Source organism: Neovison vison, chromosome 3 (genome assembly GCF_020171115.1).
Source record: "Neovison vison isolate M4711 chromosome 3, ASM_NN_V1, whole genome shotgun sequence".
Taxonomy (NCBI): domain Eukaryota; kingdom Metazoa; phylum Chordata; class Mammalia; order Carnivora; family Mustelidae; genus Neogale; species Neogale vison.
In genome coordinates, this window is record NC_058093.1 from 218,896,459 (window position 1) to 218,918,949 (window position 22,491).

General features: G+C 42.4%; 1 protein-coding gene across 1 annotated transcript in view; it reads left to right on the top strand.

The window, feature by feature from the left end:
* Nucleotides 1-11,393: 11,393 nt before the first annotated feature.
* The window catches only part of ASCC2 (activating signal cointegrator 1 complex subunit 2), a 65,203-nt gene continuing 54,105 nt past the window's right edge, over nucleotides 11,394-22,491 (top strand). The window contains exon 1 of the mRNA XM_044243950.1: nucleotides 11,394-11,411. The gene's annotated coding sequence lies outside the window, so the exon portion shown is untranslated. The remainder of the gene's footprint in view (nucleotides 11,412-22,491) is intronic.

Consider the following 22,491-nt stretch of genomic DNA (forward strand, 5'->3'; position numbering starts at 1 on the left):
GGAGGAAGAAGGCAGGCCTTCGCGGGTTCGGCAGAGGCGGGGCCCGGGCCGGTGGCCACGCCCCGGTTGTGGGCGGGGCTACAGACCAGCAGAATGCCCTCCGCGGGAAAGGCTGGAAGAACAGCTCAGGTGGAGAAAGAATTAGAAACAGGTGGTTAATAGACAAAGAAGAAAACCAACGGTGGCCCTAAGATTTGGGGGAGGCATCTTTTCCCTGCCCTATAGCCCTGAGCAAGACAAAGCCTTACTCTACTTAACCAGTACAATGGAACAACAGTAGTATTTTTCACCTGTAGTTATGGTGAGGCTAAAACTAATTTAACATAATGCATATAAGTTTTGTGTGCTCAAGGCTCTCAGAAATACAATTTCAAACTGCTTCAGCTGAACCTCAGCTACAAGAAATGAGTTTTCAAACACACAAAAATTGTACCCTACCCACAATAGCCTGAATGGAATTATTTTAGGCCCTTAACAGATTAACTTCTTCAGAGTTGCATTTCAACATTATACCATTGACTTTTCTGGAAAATAGCTAAGAGAACCAGTCAAATGAAATCTGTGTTTACAATGTTATATTTTTTAACCCCACAGCACTCCCTGCACTTATTTATCCATCTTTCATGTTTATTGTGTTTCTATCCCATTCCAATGTAAAAGCTACTTTAGAATAAAATTCTTGTTTTGCTCATCACTTTATCCCCAGCACCGGGAACTGCCCATGGCAAGTAGTTGACAGATGTCTTTTTTATTTATTTATTTTTATATTGTATTTATTCAGAGAGTGAGCGCTGGTGGGCTCCCGGGGCTCCAGATTGCAGGAATATGGGTGAGGGGCAGAGGGGGAGAAGCAGACTCCCCTCTGAACAGGAAGCCCTTGCGGGGCTGGATCCCATGACCCTCAGCTCATGATCTGAGCCAAATGCAGATCTTAACTGACTGAGCCATCCAGGCACCCCTGAAATTTCTTAACAGCTAATATTTAGTTATACAATTCATCTAATTGAATCTTCACAGCTTTAATAGGCAGATACTGTTATCTCCATTTTACAGATCAAGAAACTACAGCCCATAATAAGATGCACTAAAACAAAATTCAAACTCAACCCCAACTGACAACAAAAATTACCCCTAAAATAGAATCCCAAGTAAAAAATCACATGAGAATTCAAAGTTAGGAACAGCTTTGCTGTACTCCCATAGAATGAGGTATGCTTCCTTTCTGATAATTAGTTAGTGTTATGCAGCTAATTGTGTATCTTTTTCACCTTGGCTTCCCAAAACCCCAAGGCTAAATCTGAAGTTCAGTGGTAGCCTACTGTTGGCCCTTCCAGTCTGCATATTTTTTTCCTTTTTTTTTTTTTTAAGATTTTATTTATTTATTTGACAGAGAGAGAGAGGGGGGGGAAGCATGCTCCCCGCTGAGCAGAGAGCCCGATGCAGGGCTCGATCCTACGACCTTGAGCTGAAGGCAGAGGCTTAACACACTGAGTCACCCAGGCGCGCTCCAGTCTGCATATTAACTGTGGTTTTCTCTCCCGCCTCAACTTTGTCCTTTTCTTTATATTTTAATGTCTTGATTTCTCCTTTCCGTTATGATTATAGCCTTTACCGAATGAGAGAGGAAACAGTAGGTACATAGAATAAAAGAATGATCACACACACACACACACACACACACAGGTTTCTCACCTGTTTTTCCAATTGTCTGATAAAATAAGGCTCCCAACAGGTTTGACCTCTCTCTGTGCATATTCTCCTTCACAGGTCTCTTCTGTTCAGGCAAAGACTAAAGGATGGGTTTCTATAGTTGGGTGGCCTCTGATTGGATTGAAGCTAGCACCTGACTCCAGTACAGCCTGCCCATTGGCTGGCTAGCTTCCAATGAGGTGTGGCTAGGGGCAAAGATTCAGCGACAGCTTCCCTGAATCCGCAGGGAAAGAGGTGCCTTTGGTGTACCGCTTGGTTTTCTGTTTTAGGCAGAATATCATTATTTGTCTTTTAACTTGGGTTAAGGAATTTTAAGCTAGGTCCTCAGATCGTACATAGGACAGGGAAGGAGTTTCTCTGTGCCCATGAAATCACTATTTGTGTCTCCTCGTTCTCAAAATGGCTAACATGGATTGAATCTTAAGACGTGCTGACGCGATATGAGTGCTTTACATGTGTGTGTAATGTGATCTTAACAACCCTAGGCGCAGGTATTGTTACTCTACCTGATTTTACACAGGAGGCAGTATAAAAGGCAGAATTTGAATCCAAGACAATTCCGATTCGGAGAGCATGCTTTTAAGCTTCAGCTACGCATCATCCCCCGCTTCAGCTACGCATCATCCCCCACCGCTGCCCACCTGCTTTTCATTAAGCAGACCTTAGTAATTTGTCTTTAAATGAGAAGGAGAAAACTACTGCATGGCCTTGAGAACTCACTTCAAGGGGAAAGGCCTAAAAAGGGAAAAATAATAGAAAACTGCTTTGGGCCTAAAGATGAATTTGAATCCTGGCCCCTCCATATATTGTTCTTTATTACCATTTCTATGCCTCAGTTTCCTCATTGGTCTTCTGAGGTCCTAATCACTATTCGGCTCACCTTACAGAGGTGTGTAAGGGTTCTTTAAGGTAATGAGTTTGAAAACTTCTTGTAATTTATGGAAAGCTAAACCAGTGCATGGAATTCCTCTTGGGCTTTGGCTGAAAACAAAGCCTTAAACTTTGTGCAATGAGTCAAGAAAAGAGAGAGAAAACCAATCCAGGCTCAGTGAGGGCTCATCACTGCCCTATTTCTCATGTGAGGTGCCCTCTTCTACCCACCTGCCCTCCCTTCCCTCCTCCTGCTACCCTTTCAGCCTCCTTCCCCCCACCCCTGCTATCTTCAAAGTTGAAAATGGTCTTCCAGCTATTCAGCGACTCTTTGAAGTAGCCTAAGACAGATGGAAAGGTTGATTGATAGAGGCCTCCTGAGGTCACAAAGGGACCCTGAAAGGAAGAGTCCCTCAAGTACCTCCAAATGCAGCCTTTCCTGCTGCTTCATGATAAAAGTCACTTCCTCCCTGAGCTCTTTTGTGAGGATTATCCCCAAAGGGTTACAACTGCAGCATCTCTTTGGCCTCCTCACCCACCTAGCAGACAGGGATAACCGGGGGTCTCAGATTTGGAGGAACTGGTTGCCCAGGGTCAGCTAGAAACTAGAATTGAACTCAAGTTTATGTGATTCAACATCTCCAGGGATTTTCCAGTGTCCACATTGTACCCTGAGAGCTGGGCTAGATCAGCTCAACAACAATTCAGCATAGAGCAGTGGTCCTCAAAGTATGGCTCACGAATTTCTTTGGGGTCCTGAGATTTTTCAGGGGCCCATATGGGTCAAAATTATTTTAATAATAAATCATTTACCTCTTTTTTTTTAACCATGATGCCATTTGCACTGGTGATACAAAAGCGGTGGTAGGAAGATTGCTGGCACAAATCAAGGCAGTGGTACCATCTGTATTAGGAGTCATGGTAGTCTTCACTTAATGTGTACTGGTAGTAAACAAAATGCCAGTTTCACTTAAGAAGATCCTCAAGGGGCGTCTGGCTGGCTCAGGTGGTGCAGCATGCAGCTCTTAATCTTTTTTTTTTTTTTTTTAAGATTTTATTTATTTGACAGAGAGAGATCACAAGGAGAGAGAGAGAGAGAGAAAGAGGGGTGGGGGGAGGAGGAAGCAGGTTCCCAGCTAGCAGAGAGCCCAGTGCGGGACTCAATCCCAGGACCCTGAGATCATGACCTGACAGCTCTTATTCTTGTGGTTAAGTTCAAACCCCACCTTGGGTATAGAGATTACTTAAGAATAAAATCTTAAAAACAAAGAAAAAAATAATATCTTTAAGAAAACAGTAAAGAAAGATGTAATTTTATTATCTCTAGACTTTTGAATACAAGTCTTTTTAATATCCTCTATGATGAAATGGAAATTACACATAAAGCACTTTTTTTTTAAAGATTTTATTTATTTATTTGACAGAGAGAGATCACAAGGAGGCAGAGAGGCAGGCAGAGAGAGAGGGGGAAGCAGGCTCCCTGCTGAGCAGAGAGCCTGATGTGGGGCTCAGATCCCAGGACCCTGAGATCATGACCTGAGTCAAAGGCAGAGGCTTTAACCCACTGAGCCACCCAGGCGTCCCTCACATAAAGCACTTTTTAAACGTTTTACTGAAGTAAAATTCACGTAACATAAAATCAGCCATTATAAAGTGGCCAGTTCTGGGGGGTCTAGCTTGCTCAGTTGGTGAAGCATGGGAGTCTTGATCTTAGGTAGTGAGTTCAAGTCCTACATTGGATGTAGAGATTACTTAAAAAGAGAGAGAGGGGAAAAAAATAAATTAAAAAAAATAAAGTGACCAGGGCGCCTGGGTGGCTCAGAGGGTTAAGCCTTTGCCTTCGGCTCAGGGTCCTGGGATCAAGTCCCGCAACGGGCTCTCTGCTCATCCGGGAGCCTACTTCCCCCTCTCTCTGCCTGCCTCTCTGCCTACTTGTGATCTCTCTCTCTCTGTCAAATAAATAAATAAATAAATAAAATTAAAAAATCTTTGTAAAAGTGCATTAAAAAAATAAAAATAAAGTAATCAATTCTGTGTTTTTTGTTTGTTTGTTTTAAGTAATCTCTATAGGCCACATGGGACTTGGAACTCACAATTCCGGATTCAAGGGTTACATACTCTGCGGCACCTGGGTGGCTCAGTCATTAAGCGCCTGCCTTGGGCTCAGGTCATGATCCCTGGGATGGAGCCCTTCATCAGGCTCCCCGCCAGGAAGAGCAGAGAACCTTCTTCTCCCTCTCACACTCCCCCTGCTTGTGCTCCATCTCTTGCTGTCTCTCTCTCTGTCGAATAAATAAATAAAATATTATTTTAAAAAAAGTTACACACTCTTCCAAGTGAGCCCTGGCCAATTCTGTGTTATTTAATACACTCACAGTGTTGTGTAACACCTCTATCCAGTTCCAAAACATGTTCATAGCTCTAAAATAAATCCCATATCCGTTAATAAGTTACTCCCCACACAAAAAGCACTTCTGCTATGTGTAGAAGTAGAATGGATGTTGCAAGGGAAAGCATTTATATGATCTTTGAGTTGCAAGCTAAACTAGCCTTTTTTTCAAGGGGAGGGAGGAGTGTAAAAAAACCCCACTATTTTTACTTTACCTGAAAGAATGGTCGACATACAAACTACAGTTATTTAGATTAGGGTATTTGGCAAACTTTTCTCAAAAATGTATGAAATGAGGAGTGCCCAACTGGCTGAGTCAGTGGAGTATGCAACTTGTGATATTGGGGTTGTAAATTCAACCCCATGTTGGGTGTAGAGATTACTTAAAATCTTTTTAAAAAAATGTATTAAATGAGTTGTCATGCCAAGTAAAATAACTGCTAGTATTTGTTACAAATTACAGCATTTAAGATTAATTAGAATTTTGGAAAAATTAGAAGGGCACCTGGGTGGCTCAGTCAGTTAAGCATCTGCCTTCAGCTCAGGTCATGATCCCAGCGTTCTGGGATTGAGTCTTGTGTTGGGCTCCCTGCTCAGTTGGGAATCTGCTTCTCCTTCTCCCTCTGCTCCTCCCTCCTGATAGTTCTCTCCTTCTCTCTCTCTCTCTCTTACTCTCTCTCAAATGAATAAATAAAATCTGAAAAAAAAAAGAGAAAATTTGAACATCCCACTATGAATTTGACAACTTCCCAATCCCTAACATCTTTTCTACTCAGATGGGTAGTAATATTTAACAAGTGGATTTTTTGATATTGTATCATGAACTGTGCTGACAACTGGAAGAGCTGCATAACCCAGTGAACCAATATTTTCCAAATTACCAATGCATGATGTTACCATATCACATGCATGAATAAAAAATCCTCCACAATGCAAGATAAACCAATGGATTTTAGGAAAAATTCATTCATGTGACTTACGCAACTAAATTTGAAGAAACTTCCACTTATGTTTTAGGGTAGGATCAAAAAAGAATCTGCTCATTTATCTGAATTGTATGATGCTGGATTGTCCTCATGTACTTCAACTAAAACAAATTGCCACAGACTGAATGCAGAAGCAGATATGAGAAAGCAAAATTTTCCTATTAATTCAAACTTTAAGGAGACCTGCATCTGTGTAAAACAATGCCATTCTTCTCACTAAAATGTTTGTTTTGGAAAACATAGTTTAATTATTTTTCATAAAGATATGTTATTTATGTCAATATTATCATGGGTTTATAATTTTTTTTTAATCATGCTTATTTTTTATGCATTTAAAACAAATTTTTAAGTAAGTTCTACAGATCAAGAGTCCCTAACTGAGCAGGCCAGGCACCCCCAAGTCAAGTCATGCTATTTTTGTAAATTAATATATAATTTAATATTTTGTCAGTTTTATTTCCTATCAAGATAAATATCAATTGACATAACTTACATAAACAAAATCTCTTTAGGGTCTTCAGTAATTTTAAAGAAACTAACAAGTTTGAGAACCACAAGTACAAAGTATTCATTGGTATTTCTCAAATAGAAAGGCATTTTTAGTCCATACTTGGATTTTTTGATTAAGTGCTCGCTTCGGCAGCACATATACTAAATAGTTATTTAATACGTATGGTAGAATATAGCCAACCAAATTCAGTCGTCACAGGTATCGTTGCTTGGGAATGAGGCTCAATTTATTTATATAAAATTATGAACTGCTTTAAGGAAAAATATGAAGTGTTAAAAAAAGAAACAAGCCCAGAATGAAGTCATTTGCCCTGCACAACAGAAAACCAGACTGTGTTACAGTTTCAGCCTCTCCCAGGAATGTGACCTTTTATTAATTTTTGTTTATTGTTTTTTGGTGCCAAAACAAAAATTGAACAGAAATGTGACTTTTTTTTTTTTTTAAAGTAAGCTCTACACCTAATGTGGTGCTTGAATCCATGACCCAGAGATCAATAGTCACAGGGTCTACAGACTGAACCAGCCAGGTGCCCCAGGAACATGATCTTTTAATTTATTATTTATTTATTTATTTTAGATTTATTCTTTATTTATTTATGGGGTGCCTGGGTGGCTCAGTGGGTTAAACAACTACTTTCGACTCTTAGGTCGTGATCCCATGTCCTGGGGTCAAGCCCTGAGTCAGGCTCCCCGCTCAGTGGGTAGCCTGCTTCTCCCTCTCCCTCTGCCTGCCGCTCTGCCTACTTGTGCTGTCAAATAAACAAATAAAATCCTTTTGAAAAAAGATTTTATTTATTTATTTGGAGCGGGAGCGGAGAGAACATCGGTGGAGGAGGGGGGGAGTGGGCAAGGGCAGCAGACTCCTCGCTGAGCAGGGGACCTGAAGCCGCCCAGTCTCCCAACCAGAAAATCATGATCTGCAGCTGAAACAAGAGTTGGCCGCTTACCCAATTGAGCCACCCAGGTTCCCAAACATGATCTTTTAAAAGTCTGAAATGTTCTTAACAGGGCTACTGAAATTAATCTGAATAGTAAAAACTCTGCATTCCCTTCTTCCAAAAAAGTCTGCGGTTCTGGCGGAACAATCTTTTCTTTTGCTAATAACTTCCGTGCCCCACCCTCCTTCCTATAAAAACCTTCCATTTCCTAGCGTTCCTCTGAGTACCTCTCTCCGTGCTAAATGGGCTGTTTCCCAATTCATGAATTGCTTAATAAAGCCAATTGGATCTTTAAATTTACTCAGTTGAATTTTGTTTTTTAACAAAGGTAAATATTAGTACAAAGCTGATGGTGTCAAAAATTCACGAGGTTGTGGGGCGCCTGGGCGGCTCAGTGGGTTAAACTCTTGATTTTAGCTCCGGTCATGATCTCAGGGTCAAGAGATGGAGCCCTTAGGTCTGGCTCTGTGCTCAGCGTGGAATCTGCTTGAGACTGTCTCCCTCTCCCTCCTATTCTGCCCCTCCCCCTGCTCGCATGCATTCTCTCTCTCTCTCTCTCTCTCTCTCTCAAATAAATAAATAAATAAATACAATTATTAAAAATTTCATGAGGATAGTACCCAAATGACTGGACTCTGAGAAACCCTCAAACAGTGATGGAGTTTTTGAATAGACAAACCTGCCACCATACCTTACTACGTGGGGGTAACTTCATCTGGAAAATGAATTATTGTCTAGGTTAAATGAGTTAACGCATGTGCAGTAGAGCTCAGGAGATGTGCTTCCTATCCTCCTCCCAGGGAAAGGTTCCTGGTAGTCCAGTGTTCTGGAAGCCTGCTGCAATCAGAGGTAGGAAGCCCAGATTCCTGACCCAGCTGAGCCACTGCCTCACTGACCTGACTCCACCCTCCCGGCCTCAGTTTTCTCATCCAGAAAATGACGGGGTGGGATGTCATCCTCTCCGGAGCCTCCCAGTCCTACCAACCATCCTCTGATTAAAGGAGCCAGCCTTAACCTCTTTGATCATTGTGTCAGATAATCACAGAACCGCAGCTGGAAAGGATTCTGTATGTCTCCCTGGCATGCCCCCCACCAATTCCAAAAACAGAGAAATTTGAAGCCCAGAGAGGTGGAGAAGTCAAGCCACCTGCTTAGCCACATGGGGGAGGGGCAGGGGAGGCAGCAACGCCTCAGGGTCCAGTGGGGAAATATGAATGCTTCCTCTTCACTTTGATAAATGATATAGGCATTTGGTGGTTTAGACACCATTCACGCCTTAACAAATACCTTGCAATTACACTGGGGGATACAAATCCCACTTCAGCTTGAGAAAAATCGATGCTGTAGGCTGGGAACACTGTGTTAACTGGATTGATGGATTGCTTGGTGTTACTAACTAAATCCACCTTTGAAAAGTCAGTCACCCCCCAGAGAAAGCAAAGGAGATGAAATTGGCAAGAGGCTAGAAAGGGAAAGGGTGGTGGGGCTTGGTGAGGAAGACTCAGAGAGGGAAGGGGCAGTCTTCCCTTCTTCTCTCCATTTCCTCTCCTTTCTTTCTCCTCCCTCTCCTCTCACCACCTTCTCTGTAAGACAACACACCCCTCTCAGTGGCCAGCTTTCTCTACCCAAAGCTTCCCTGCAGCCTGGGCCAATTCGCAGACACAAATAGAACCAGAACCCACTGAAAATAGCTCCTCCTCCCTCCTACCCAGAGTTTCCAAATGCTGGCAGGGATGCCTTGCCCCTACCAGCCAGGCCCCAAGCAGGGAACTCAGGTAGAGTGACACCAAGGCTAAGGTTGAGGACCACCTAAGGAGCAGCAGCCCCAATAACAGACTCTTATTAAGCGCTGGCTCTGTGCCAGTACCACCAGGAGCTTTCGTCCCCAGCAAACCAATGAAGAAGGTCTATAGGGAGGTGGGGAGTTTGCCTAGAGCCACATAGCCAGTGGGAAGTGGACCCAGAGTCACCGTGGTTAAACACTTCACTATACTCCAAGGCCGCTGTACCATTTAGCTCCACATTCCTGTGGCTGCGGGGAGCTCAGGGCATCCAGATTCTCCTTAGCCAGTTGGGGAAACTGAGACCCAGAGAGAGGAGAAGCACTCAGTAAACACATAAAGCAAGCACCTAGGTCTCTCAGCACAGAGCACGTGTTTTTTGCAGAGGTTGAAGCAAACAGAGACTCCCTTGTTCCTTTTCTGTGAAAGCCCCATGGGTCTTTTTCTTTTTCTTTTTTTTCCATATTTCAACCTCCTCTCCTTTACCCGCAGAGGAGAAAGCCCACCCCAGACACCCGTCTGGCAGCCAGGCATCCTGAGATTACCTCTTCTTCCCCCTCTGCTCAGGGTGTTTAATGTTCTAGGGGAAGAGAGCAAACAGCAGGGCATAAATCATGGGTGACGCAGGCTGGCTTTCTCCTTTGCTAAATATGAAGCAGACGGGACCCAGCAAGGGAAGAGAATTAGCAGGGATTTGCTGGCTCATTTAAATCCGAGGTCCAAAGGCACACATTTCTCCAACCCCTGAGAGTGAGATAAATTTTCTTCTGCCTCAAGATCCCATTTGTTATAAAATAATTCTCCAAAACAGTCTTAACCTCTACAGCGATGACAAGAAAAACTGAAATAGGCTGTGGAAGCTCTGTTGGGAAGGAAGGAAGTTATTTAAAAGAAGTGGTTGAGGGGTATTTGAGCACCTGGCTGGCTCGGGAAGTACAGCATGAGACTCTGGATCTCAGGGTTGTGGGTTCGAGCCCCACATCGGGTATAGAGATTACTTAAAAATAAAATCTTAAAAAAAGAAAGAAAGAGGTGGTTGAGGGGTATGAAATAGAGCCTCACATCTAGTGTCAAAGAATCTCAGTTCCATTCTGAGCTTTGCCACACCTCTACAAAGTCTGTCAAGCTGCCTTGGTTTCTCCAATGTGTCTGAGAACCAAGGAGTTCAAAGAGTATACACACTCAGTCAATCTCTGTTGCAAGTGTATTCCCCTTTGTCTAGCCTCAGGCCAAGCTCTATAGATGAAAGAGTGACAACAGTGACAAGAGAAAACCAAACTCTGCCATCCCGGGACTCACAGTCTATTTGGAAAGACAAAGTCAACAGAAGGTCGGCTGAGTGCTCTGATGGAGAAGATACAAGACTTATGGTGGCAGTCATGTAGGGAACCTACCCCACACTTACAGGGTGGGGGCAGGTAACATTGAAGCACAGACTAGAAGGAAAGGTAGAACTTAATCAGACAAAAGAGAAAGGATGACTCAGGAAGATGGAACAGCACATGAAAGGACCTAAAGGCAGAAGAAAACTGACCTATTCATTGAACAAACCAACTGGAGCAAGTACGGGTTTATTTGGGCATCTCTCTGTGAGACAAGCTTACCATTCATTCTAAGGCTAGAAACTTGCTGAAATTCAATGATTTAATGTGGTGTTAATCATAGAGTGCAGGCTGGATTCCATAATGGTTGCATTCTTTTAATATGACAAATTCCTCCATCAGCACCCCTAGGAAATAATCAACCTTGTTCCATCAAGTCTCTGGATGTTAACAAATCCTTTTTATTGGACGTGTTCCATCTGTCTCCCTGAGTCCTATGTTCTTGACTTTTTAAGGTCAAGTATTCTAGAACCTGACCCACTCCATCCTCCTTTATCAGGACATACATGACATAAAGGGGTAGTGGGTATAATCCAGAGGCCTCTATTTTTCTGGGAAATCACAGAATTTTTACCCAACCAGAGAGAAAAAATAAAGTCCAAACCTCCTCTACCAGGAGTGCAACAGCATGGCAGATTGCCAATGAATGCCTTGGTGAGAAACTTGCCTCCAAAGGCAGGAAACAGGATCAGAGATGTCTATGTATGTGGAAATGAGCTTTCACTTCTGAGGCTCAGAAGAGTTGGGTCACTTGCTCAAGTTACTACAACCGAGAAGGGGCCTGCCTGGTCAGCTTTCAAACCAAGTGATTGGCCTACAACTTCAGAATTTCCCGAATGTTTCAGGTGAGTGATATTACACCGCTATCATTGAAATAAATAGAACAAAATAAGAGTTTCCTAGGCTGATAAATTGGGGAATATGCTGAGTTCAACAAAGGTAACCAGGTTATTTTCTCTGCTGTTGAACTTCTCAGAGCCTTGGTATGCTGATAGACCTGGTGACATTCTAAGAGGAAGTTAAAGAGTTTTCAGTTTCCAGAAGTCATTTGAGTGGAGGACATGTTATTTCTGGGCAATTCCTGGAATCTGGGCTCCTTGGAATTCACGTTGAAAATTACTGCCCTGGGGCACCTGGGTGGTTCAGTCTGTTAAGCATCTGCCTTCAGCTCAAGTCATGATCCCAGTGTCCTGAGATCAAGCCCTGCATCGAGCTCCCTGCTCAGCAGGGAAACTGCTTCTCCCTCTCCTGCTCCCCACTTCTTGTTCTCTCTCTGTTGAATACATGCATTTTTTTAAATCTTAAAAAAAAAAAAAGAAAAATGCTGCACCATCCCATGATTTTGGGAGCATGTTATCCTTATATAGAAAGGGAGTCCAAATCTATTGTTGAATGACAACAGTGATACAATTTAATAATGAGTTGAATGTCCTTTATTCAAGAGGAAATAATCCATGGATTGGGAAAGCACAATACCTCACAAGCAGTGGAGCTCTCTTCCCAAAGAGCAAATTTTATAGAACGTTATAAGCAATAACATGGAAATAGGGCACGATGGACTAGGAAGTCAGGGATTTCCTGGTAAGGGTAGTAGGTCCTGTTTTCTAGGGTAAGGGGAGCTAGCTTAAACTTAATTGGAGGATTGTGATTGGTGTGTGTTAGGGTTCCAAGACAGTTTTGGAATATTTTTCGTTTAAGTGGGGGTTGACTTAAGTTTAGGTTTATGATGTGGCTCAGGCCACTGGGGCAGCCTCCATTTTGTGAGTCCCAATACACAAATCTCCTTTATCACTATATATTTTGGAAGGATGGATGAACACATAGCTTGACTATTTCCTTGTTGTGTGACCAAGGTATGTGACATCCTTCTCTTCTTGGAGCCTCGGTTTTATCCTCTATAGCAGGGGCCAGCAATTTTTTTTCTGTAAAGGGCCACATAGTAAATATTTGGGGATTTACAAACCACATACATCTTTGTGGACCTTCCCTTCCTTCCTTCCTTCCTTCCTTTCTCCCTTCTTCCTTTGAACAATCCCTTAAAATTTGGGGGACCTGGGTGTCTCAGTTGGTTAAACATCTTACTCTTTTTTATAATTTTTTTTAAAGATTTTATTTATTTATCAGCGAGAGAGAGGGAGAGAGCGAGCAAAGGCAGACAGAGTGGCAGGCAGAGGCAGAGGCAGAGGGAGAAGCAGGCTCCCTGCCAAGCAAGGAGCCCGATGTGGGACTCGATCCCAGGACACTGGGATCATGACCTGAGCTGAAGGCAGCTGCTTAACCAACTGAGCCACCCAGGCGTCCCAAACATCTTACTCTTGATTTCAGCTCAGGTCATGATTTTGGGTTGTGGGATAAATTCCCACACTAGGATCCGGGCTCAGAGGGGAGTCTGCTTCTCTCTCTCTCTCCTTCTCCCCTCCCCCTGCCCACACATCTGTTCTACCCCTCTGTGTGTCTCAAATAAATAAATCTTAAAAGAAAAAAAAAAAAGCTAACAGGGGCAGCTGGTTAGCTCAGTTGGTTGAGCATCTGACTCTTGATTTCAGCTCAGGTCATGATCTCAGGGTCATGGGATTGAGCCCTGCATGGGGCTGCATGCTCAGTGCAGAGTCTGCTTGTCCCTCTCCCTCTGCTCCTCCCCAGCTCACTCTCTCTCTCAAATAAATAAATAAATGGAATCTTTTTTAAAAAATCAAAATGTAAAAATCATTCTCAGCTCTCAGGCCATACAAAAACAGGCCAAGGGGAGAGAGGAGGGCAGAGCTGGGGCCTGAGCCATAATTTACGACCACTGGTCAACAGTGTTTAACACAAAGAAAGTATGAAGAAGTCACTAGGTATTCTCCATTTTGTTTTTTATTGGTTCTCCTAAACAACCTTGGGAGATGGGCATCAAGTTTCTGCCCCTTTCCAGGGAATAGCTGATGTCCAGAGAAAGATGATCAACCTCATTTGGAGAGTGAGTCAGTGGCCAGATAAAGTTGAAATGGGGACCTCTGAATGCCAATCCTGAGGACAATCCCACCACATTCTGATATTCTGGGGAAAAGATATCCAGTGTATATAGTATGCTGTACTATGTACTATATGTAATTGTATGTATACTGTACATGTATAGAATCTTTGCAGTTTCTATAAGAGAAGAATCTAAGAACAGTAGCTTGGTTGAAGGGAGGGACTCAGTGCTGTATTTGGAAGGAATATTGACAAAGTACACACACTTTTTACTTAGAGTGGATGCTTGGGTTAGGGTTGATAGAGAATGTGAGATAAGACCTCCAACCCATCCCTCAGATCTGTCTCTGACATAGCTATTGTGGACCGAGTTCACTGTCAACCATTCTTCAGATCCCCATCTCACTGGTTTACAAACTAGTCCTGAGAGGCAGGTAACATGATCTCCATGAAGAAGGGGAAAGTTGAGGCCCCAGGTTAACTCCCTTATCTGCTCAATGTCTCTCAGATGATAAATGATGGACTCACAGTCTGATTGCAGAGCTCTGGGACCCAAAGTCAGGGCCTGTTTCAATACACCCTGCTGCTTTGGATCACTTTCCTGAGCCTGTGTTTGAATGATCAGGGTACTCACAGTCAATTTCTTCCAGTGTCACACTTAATTACATAGAGCATTAGGTTGTTTGATAAATGCATCACATGTTAGTCTTCATTCAGTCTTTGTATGGATTGGTTTCTTGTGTGTTGTTCGCCCAAGTACAATATCTAAGTCAAGATTGTTTTTGGTTCTGGGCCCAGAAATAGATCCGCACAAATATGGCAACTGATTTTTGTAAAAGCAATTCAATAGGGAAAAAAATAGCCTTTAAAAAAAAATGTCCTGGAGGAATTGGTCATCAATAGGCAGAAAAATTGAACAGTGACCTAAACCACACACCAAATACAGAAATTAACTCAAAACAGATCAAGGACTTAAACATAAAACGTAAAACCATAAAATTTTTAGAAAAAAAAATGGGAGAAAATCTTTGAGATCTAGGACTAGGCAAATGACTTGACACTAAAAGCATAAGCCCCAAAATGAAGAGTTGAGAAGTTGGACCACATCAAAACAAAAAACTTGTGCTCTTTGAAAGACCCTGTGAAGAAGATGAAAAGGCAAGGTACAGACTGGAGAAAATATTTGCAAATTACATTCCTAACAAAGAACTCAAATTCAACAGTAAATGTGAAAAATTAGAAAATAAGCAAAAGACCTAAACAGATATCCCACTGAAGGGATGTATATGGATGGCAAATAAGCAGAGTTTCCACATCATTTGTCAGCAGAGAAATGCAAATTGAAACCAAAATGAGATATAACCACACATGTATAAGAATGACTAAAATAAAAACTAATGAACCTCAAATGCTGATGAGGATATGGAGAAACTGGATCACTTAAACACTGCAGGTGGAAATGTAGAATAGCAGAGTCCCTCTGCGAAAAAGTATGGCAGTTTCTTACAAAACTAAGCATATGCTTACCAATACTCAACAATTTTGCTCTTGGACATTCGTTCCAGAGAAATGGAAACTTATGTTCACCAAAGCCTGTGTGTGATCATCCAGAGCTTTCTTCATAATAGCCCCAAACTGAAACAAATGAATGTCCTTCAGTGGGTGAATTTAAAGCAAACTGTTATACATTCACACAACAGAATACAACTCAGCAATGAAAAGGAAGTAAGTATTGATCCATGTAATAACTCCAGGGAATCTCGAGGGACTTATGCTTGAGTAAGAAGGAATAACCTCAAAAGGGCTACATACTGCATGATTTTGTATATACGCATAACATTCTTGAAAGGATAAAATGCAAAATTAAATACATGGAGAATAGCTTAGTGGTTGCCAAAAGGTTAGGGAAGTGAAGAGGAAGGGAAAGGCTATGACTATGAAGTGTGACCCAAGGAACCCTTGAACTGCAAATATTGGAAGCGTTCCATATCTTTTTTTTAAGTTTATTTATTCATATTTATTCATTCAAGTAATCTCTACATGTAATGTGGGGCTCGAACTCACGACCCGAAGATCAACAGTCGCGTGCTCTTCTGACTGAACCCAGAAATGTTCTGTATCTTGATTGTGGTAATGGTTAAACAAATCTACACATGTGATAAAACTGCAGAGAACTAAGCACACACACATACACAAATGGGTGCATGTGAAACTGGTGAAATCCAAATAAGGTAGATGGGTTGTATCAACATCCATTTCCTGTCTGTGATAGTGTACTATAGTTAGATAAGTTGCGATCATTAGGGACAAATGGGTGAAGGACATAGGGAATCTCTGTTGCTACTATTTCTTACAACTAGCATGTAAATCTATGATTGTCTTAAAATAGGTGTTTGGGGTTTTTTGTTGCTTGTTTGTTTGTTTGTTTTTGTTTTTAATTTTTTTGACTGCTTGACCAGATGGTTTCTTTCCGGAGAAGGTGCATTTACCCAATACAGGGGCACCTGGATGGCTCAGTTGTTAAGCAGCTGCCTTTAGCTCAAGTCATGATCCCAGGGTCCTGGGATCAAGCCCTGCTTGATGGGAGCCTGCTTCTCTCTCTCTCACTCCTCCTGCTTGTGTTCCTTGTCCCACTGTCTGTCTCTCATTCTCTCTCTCTCTCAAATAAATAATAAAATATTTTTTAAAAAGAATGGTCTATATATGTCAGGCACTGGGCTCTGTGCTCTCTCCATAGATTATCTCTTTTAACTGAACCTAGCAAGAAGAAGACACTGTTATTAGATCTCCATTTAACAGATGAGGACATGGAGATTCAGTAGAATAAAGTTTCATTTGTCCAATCCATGTAGTATTACGAGCCAGTAATTAATCCAGAGCTTGAGTTCAAGACTCATACCCTTAAACTCTACGTAACTCCTTTCTTGGAGTAGAAGCAACATGGCCTTGATCTTTGAGCTAGGCTGGCTTAAACCTGGGACAAAAGGCCAGGGCTGAGTAACAACCAGGCATGACAGTATAGTGGAAAGACCACTAGATCCTTCCACTAGATTCCTCTAGACCGTCCTAATTCCCAAGACTATGTTTAAGAACCAACACCATCACTTGCAAGCTGTGTAGCCTTAGAAAAGTCACTTCTGTCTGAGCTTTCTCACCCTCACATCAGAGCTTGTCATTCTAGCACTGTCGGTGGATCAAATGAAGTAAAGCATTTCAAAAGGCTATGGACACTCCAAAGGGGGGCAGTTATTATTAATAACAGGGCACCATGAAATAAATTCTAAATATAGGCCACTCGTTCTTATTTATCCTCCAGCTTGATGATAAATGCTCTGAGGACATGGGCTGAGTTTTAGCTTTTTATTTGATCCTACCCTCCCTTATAAAGTGCTCACACAAATGGTAGATTTCTTTAACTACCTATATTGGTGTTAATTGTTAACTGCTATATTGGTGGAAATGTGATCAGAATGCAAAAAGGAAAAGCAAAGTGTTGACAGTAAAAAAAAAAAAAAAAAAGAACCCTGTGCTTTAACTGCATTTTTCTTGAAAATTGCGAAAAGAACCATGAATGAACTCAGCCAAAAATCGGTCCCTGAATTTCCTGCCTTCTAACCCCAGGTAACTCCTTGTTTTCAACTTTGGAAGTGTGGGTTCTATCTTTTTAGGGGCATGGAAGAATATGAAATTTGTGAAGTCCTTTGAGGTACAACATGTTCTTGCTATTTATACAGACCAACCAGGATCTGTGGCTGGTTTTTGGGCAAGGTTTTTCCACATAAAATCAACTTTTATTCCCCCTCTCCCAGTTATGACAACCTTGCAAACTCACAAACAAATTCTTCAGCTTTATTACTAATGCCCATAACATGGACTTTGAAAATTGCCTTTCATCTCAACATCTTAAGCAATACTGCAAACAGTAATTAAAGTTCAACACCCTAGTGAGGTAGGCATCTATTATTCAACCCATTTCCCAAACAGGTAAACCCAGACTTACAAATTAGAGACCTGGCCATAGGTTACTAGGGGTCGGAGCAGGGAGGAGGGTGAAAAGAGTTCTAGGCTCCCCAGCTCTTGGATTCAACAAGTGGATAGTAAGATGTTATGAAGATGCCTTCTCAGGGAAGGTATTCACCAAGGTGGGGTGATACGGAAGGGGCAGAAAAGAGGAACAGGCCAGGAACAATGACACTCAAAAAATAGGGGGGTGCCTGCGTGGCTCAGTGGGTTAAGCCTCTGCCTTTGGCCCAGGTCATGGTCTCAGGGTCCTGGGATAGAGCCCTGCAGCAGGCTCTCTGCTCAGCAGGGAGTCTGCTCCCCCCACCCCACTCCCTGCCTACCTCTCTGCCTACTTGGGATCTCTGTTTGTCAAATAAATAAATAAAACTTTATTTAAAAAAAAAAAAAAAAAGGAAAGGAAGAGGGGCACCTGGCTGGCTCAGACGGTGGAGTGGGCAACTCTTGATCTCAAAGTCACAAGTTTAAGCCCCATGTTGGGAGATAAGCCTCCTTAAAAAAGAGGGGGGGCGTGTCTCAGTGACTGGGTCATTAAGTGTCTGCCTCCTGCTCAGGTCGTGATGCCAGCGTCCTGGGATTGAGCCCCACATCGGGCTCCCTGTTCATTGGGATGCCTGCTTCTCCCTCTCCTGCTCCCCCTGCTTGTGTTCCTGCTCTCGCTCTCTCTCTCTGTCAAATAAATACATAAAATCTTAAAAAAAAAAAAAAGGTGGGGGGAGGGAGAAGAGGGCCTAAAACTACTTGGAAAAGAAAATAAATTTATTTGATCCATAAGTTTGGTTGAAGGTAAGAAGGAGGGTGATTGAAAAAAATAATATGTTTTTTTAAAAAGTAATATGTTGGGATGCCTGGGTGGCTCCGTCTTTTAAGTGTCCGCCTTTGGCTCACGTCATGATCCCAGGTCCTGGGATCAAGCCCCATGTTAGATTGTCTGCTTGACAGGGAGCCTGCTTCTCCCTCTCCCTCTGCCTATCACTCCCCCTGCTCATGCTTTCTCTCTCTCTCTCTGACAAATAAATAAAATCTTTAAAAAAAAGTAATATATTTACAATATCTGATTTTGTAATGGAAGTAGGGAGCATACGATTTTTTTTTTTTTACTTTCATATTTTGAAATCGTTACAGGCTCACAAGAAGTTGCAAAAATAGTGCAGAGAGAGTCTACGTACTTCCCCAGCTTCCCCAATGGCAACATCTCATGCAACTACAGTGCATTTTCAAAAACAGGACATTAATAAGACTGCATACCTTACTCAGATTGCACCAGTTTGGGGAGCATAATATATTTTAAAAATTTTATTTCACACAGAAAATACACAATTTTTTTTAACTACATTTTTTTTAAAGATCCCACTTATTTATTTAACAGAGAGAGAGAGAGAGCACAAGTAGGCAGAGAGGCAAGCAGAGAGAGAGAGAGGAGGAAGCAGGATCTGGCAGAGCAGAAAGCCCAATGCGGGGCTCGATTCCAGGACCCTGGGATCATGACCTGAGCTGAAGGCAGAGGCTTTAACCCACTGAGACACCCAGGTGCCCTGAAAATACACAAATTTTAAGTGTCCATCCCAATGAAGTTTTACGTATCTAATCATTAATGTAACTAACATCTCTATAAAGGTATAGAATGTTATCAGCCTCCAAACCTACCTAAGTACTCTCTAAGTAAACAGTAATGACCCCTCTAAGTAAATAGCCTCCCCCATAACCTATTTTGTGTAAACTTTTTATGTAAACCTATTTTAAACTTTATGTAAGTAGAATCATATAGTGATGCCTAGGTAGCTCAGTGGGTTAAACCTCAGCCTTCAGCTCAGGTCACGATCCCAGGGTCCTGGGATTGAGTCCTGCATTGGGCTCCCTGCTCAGTGGGGAGCCTGCTTCTCCCTCTCCCTCTGCCTGCTGCTCCCCCTGCTTGTGCTCACTCTCTCCCTCTGTCAAATAAATTAAAAAAAGTTTTAAAATAATAATAAAATAAATAAATTGAATCATACAGCATATTCTCCTTTATGTCTGTCTGGCCTTTTTCACTTAACATTGAGCTCATGAGATTCATCCATCATTTGACACATAGTAGAGCTTTGTTGATTTTCATTGCTGTGTAGTATTTTATTCTATGATGATACTGCAATTATTTCCCCATTCTACTGTGGATGGACATTTAGGTTGATTCTAATTTTGAGTTACTATGAATAAGGCTGCTGTGAATCTCCTTGTACATCTCATTTGATGGACCCAAGCACTCATTTCTCTTTTTTTATGATTTTATTTATTTATTTGACAGAGAGAGACACAGTGAGAGAGGGAGCACAGCAAGGGGAGTGGGAGAGGGAGAAGCAGGCTTCCTGCTGAGCAGGGACCTGGCTCCATCCCAGGACACTGGGGTCATGACCTGAGCCAAAGGCAAATGCCTAACAATTGAGCCAAGCACTCATTTCTGATGGGAGTGTATGTAGGAGAATTTTGAGTTATAGGTGGATGTGCAGCTCTGGGAAGTAATCTCAGCAAGTTTTCCGAAGTGGTTGTACCAGTGTCATTTACCCTCCCACCAGCCGTGTGGGAGAGCTCCAGCAGAAGTAAAAAACTATATGTCATTAAATCCTGAAAAGCAATTGCATATAAGTCCAATTATGATCCATCCGTGCTTCCAAATCCTCTTTTTAGAGTATTTTCCTGTTTAGATCCAGAAGTAGAGAGTATCTGAGAAAATCTCAAAGGCTATGGGGCAGGAAATTGACATCACATATTAGGAAGTTTAGAAACTAGAGTTGTCATTTTGTTAGGTGATTCTGAGCCAGTCATGGCTCCAGGCCTCAGTTCCTTTCTCTGAAAATGAAACAGATGGATGAAACCATTTCTTAAGTTCCTTTTAGCTACAAAGGCAGTGATTCCAAGATGAAAAAATGTTGATGCTCTAATGTTAAGTGAAGGGTAGAAATAGCTCTTGCTGTAATTGGGGTAAATATGCCTGCCCAAAGGCGAAGACTGGAGGAAAATAAACAATGCTCGTGTTGTTAGGTTGTTGCGTATTTATTTACTTTCTGTTTTTAACAGTGTTTTTTTAAAAATTTGTGGCCATATGAGTTTTAAAATATGTGTCTGTACAAAGATATATTTGACATATGAATATAACTTAGTAATTCTTTTTTTTTTTAAAGATTTTATTTATTTATTTGACAGACAGAGATCACAAGTAGGCAGAGAGGCAGGCAGAGAGAGAGAGGGGGAAGCAGGCTCCCCACGGAGCAGAGAGCCCGACGTGGGGCTCGATTCCAGAACCCTGGGATCGTGACATGAGCCAAAGGCAGAGGCTTTAACCCACTGAGCCAGCCAGGCGCCCCTAACTTAGTAATTCTTTTAAAAACTTTTTAAAGATTTTATTTCTTTATTTGACAGAGAGAGAAACAGCGAGAGAGGGACACACAAGCAGAAGGAGTAGGAGAGGGAGAAGAAGACTTCCCGTTGAGCAGGGAATCCAATGCAGGGCTCAATCCCAGGACCCTGGGATCTTGACCTGAGCTGAAGGCAGATGCTTAACCAGCTGAGCCACCCAGGCTCCCCTTAACTTGGTAATTTTTAAAAAAGATTTTATTTATTTGAGAGAGAGAACATGAGCAGGGAGAAGGGCAGAGAGAGAGAAAGACTATCTGCTAAGGAGGGAGCCCAATGTGGGGCTTGATCACAGGACCTCAGGATCAAGACCTGAGCTGAAGGAAGACTCTTAACCAATTGAGCCATGTAGGTGCCCCTGTAACTAGGTAATATTATTAATACTCCCTATTAATGCATGAATTATTTTTCTACTTTTAAGTATTATATAAAACCTGAAATTTTATTGCCTTTAATAAACTCTCAACTCAAATTATGAGACACTTTGAAGTCTCCTAATATTTATTCAACAAAACTTACTTAGCACCTTCTCTGTGTCAGGCATAGTGCTTGGCCCTGACAGAATGATGGTAAACTAGGGATAGTACTTGAATGACAAGGAATTTATTACCTGTTGTAAGAAACAAACACATAAATAGGTATAGGGCAATGTGCTAAAGTTTATTTGGGGTAATTTGGGGGCCTCCAGGAGAAACCTTGCTCAGTTTGAGAAAGTAAGGAAGGCTTCCTGGAGGAGGTGGCAGTCAACTGAGACCTGGAAAATGGTTCAAAGTAAGCCAAGTAATAGGGGACTAGGAGTGAAAATGCCTCCTGTGCAGTGGGGCCAGCTGAGGCATAAGCATGGGAATTAGAGGGAGTGTGGGATGGTCATGGAGCTCACTGGTTGGATGTTATGGGACACAGATGAGACAAGGCTTGAATACCCTACACAGGCCCTTGAACTACCATGGGCTGCCGCTGAAAATTATGAAGCCAAGAAGTGGCACAGTCAGATTGGGGTTAATCAGTAACCGTTCAATCCTGCCCCAGATTCCTCTGGTAGTCCTGTCCATAATCTGAGATACGGCCAAATATGTGTAAATTGGTCTGCTTTTGTGCCCTGTCAACTCTGCTATGTTTTTCTGTTAGAGAGGTAGAGAATTGTGAAAAGGTAAGATGCACTGGGCCTGTTGACCTTATTGGCAGCCAGGAGCAAGGGTTGAGCCCAGGAGAGGTGGATGAAGGCCCTATGGGGGGAGGGGGCATGGAGCAGAGCAAGTATAGGGGCAAGGGCCAGAGGATCAAGAAAGGGAGGTGTTCATCCAAATGATCTCAGGGATTGTCAGTGGGCATCAGTGGAGGAAGCTGAGCCCCGGGGAGCAGGAAGCAGAGATGTATGATGACAAGTCTGTAGCCGGCTATGCAGAGGCAAGGCTGCTAGAGAAAGGGAGACAACCCATTCTCCAGGCCCTTCTCACCGTCTCTGCAAAGGTTTGTTTTGTGCCTTGTTTCTGGCAGGCCACCCCAAGAGAGCACTTCAAGCTCGAGTGGAGTGGGGACGTGTCAGTGTCCTGCCACATCAGT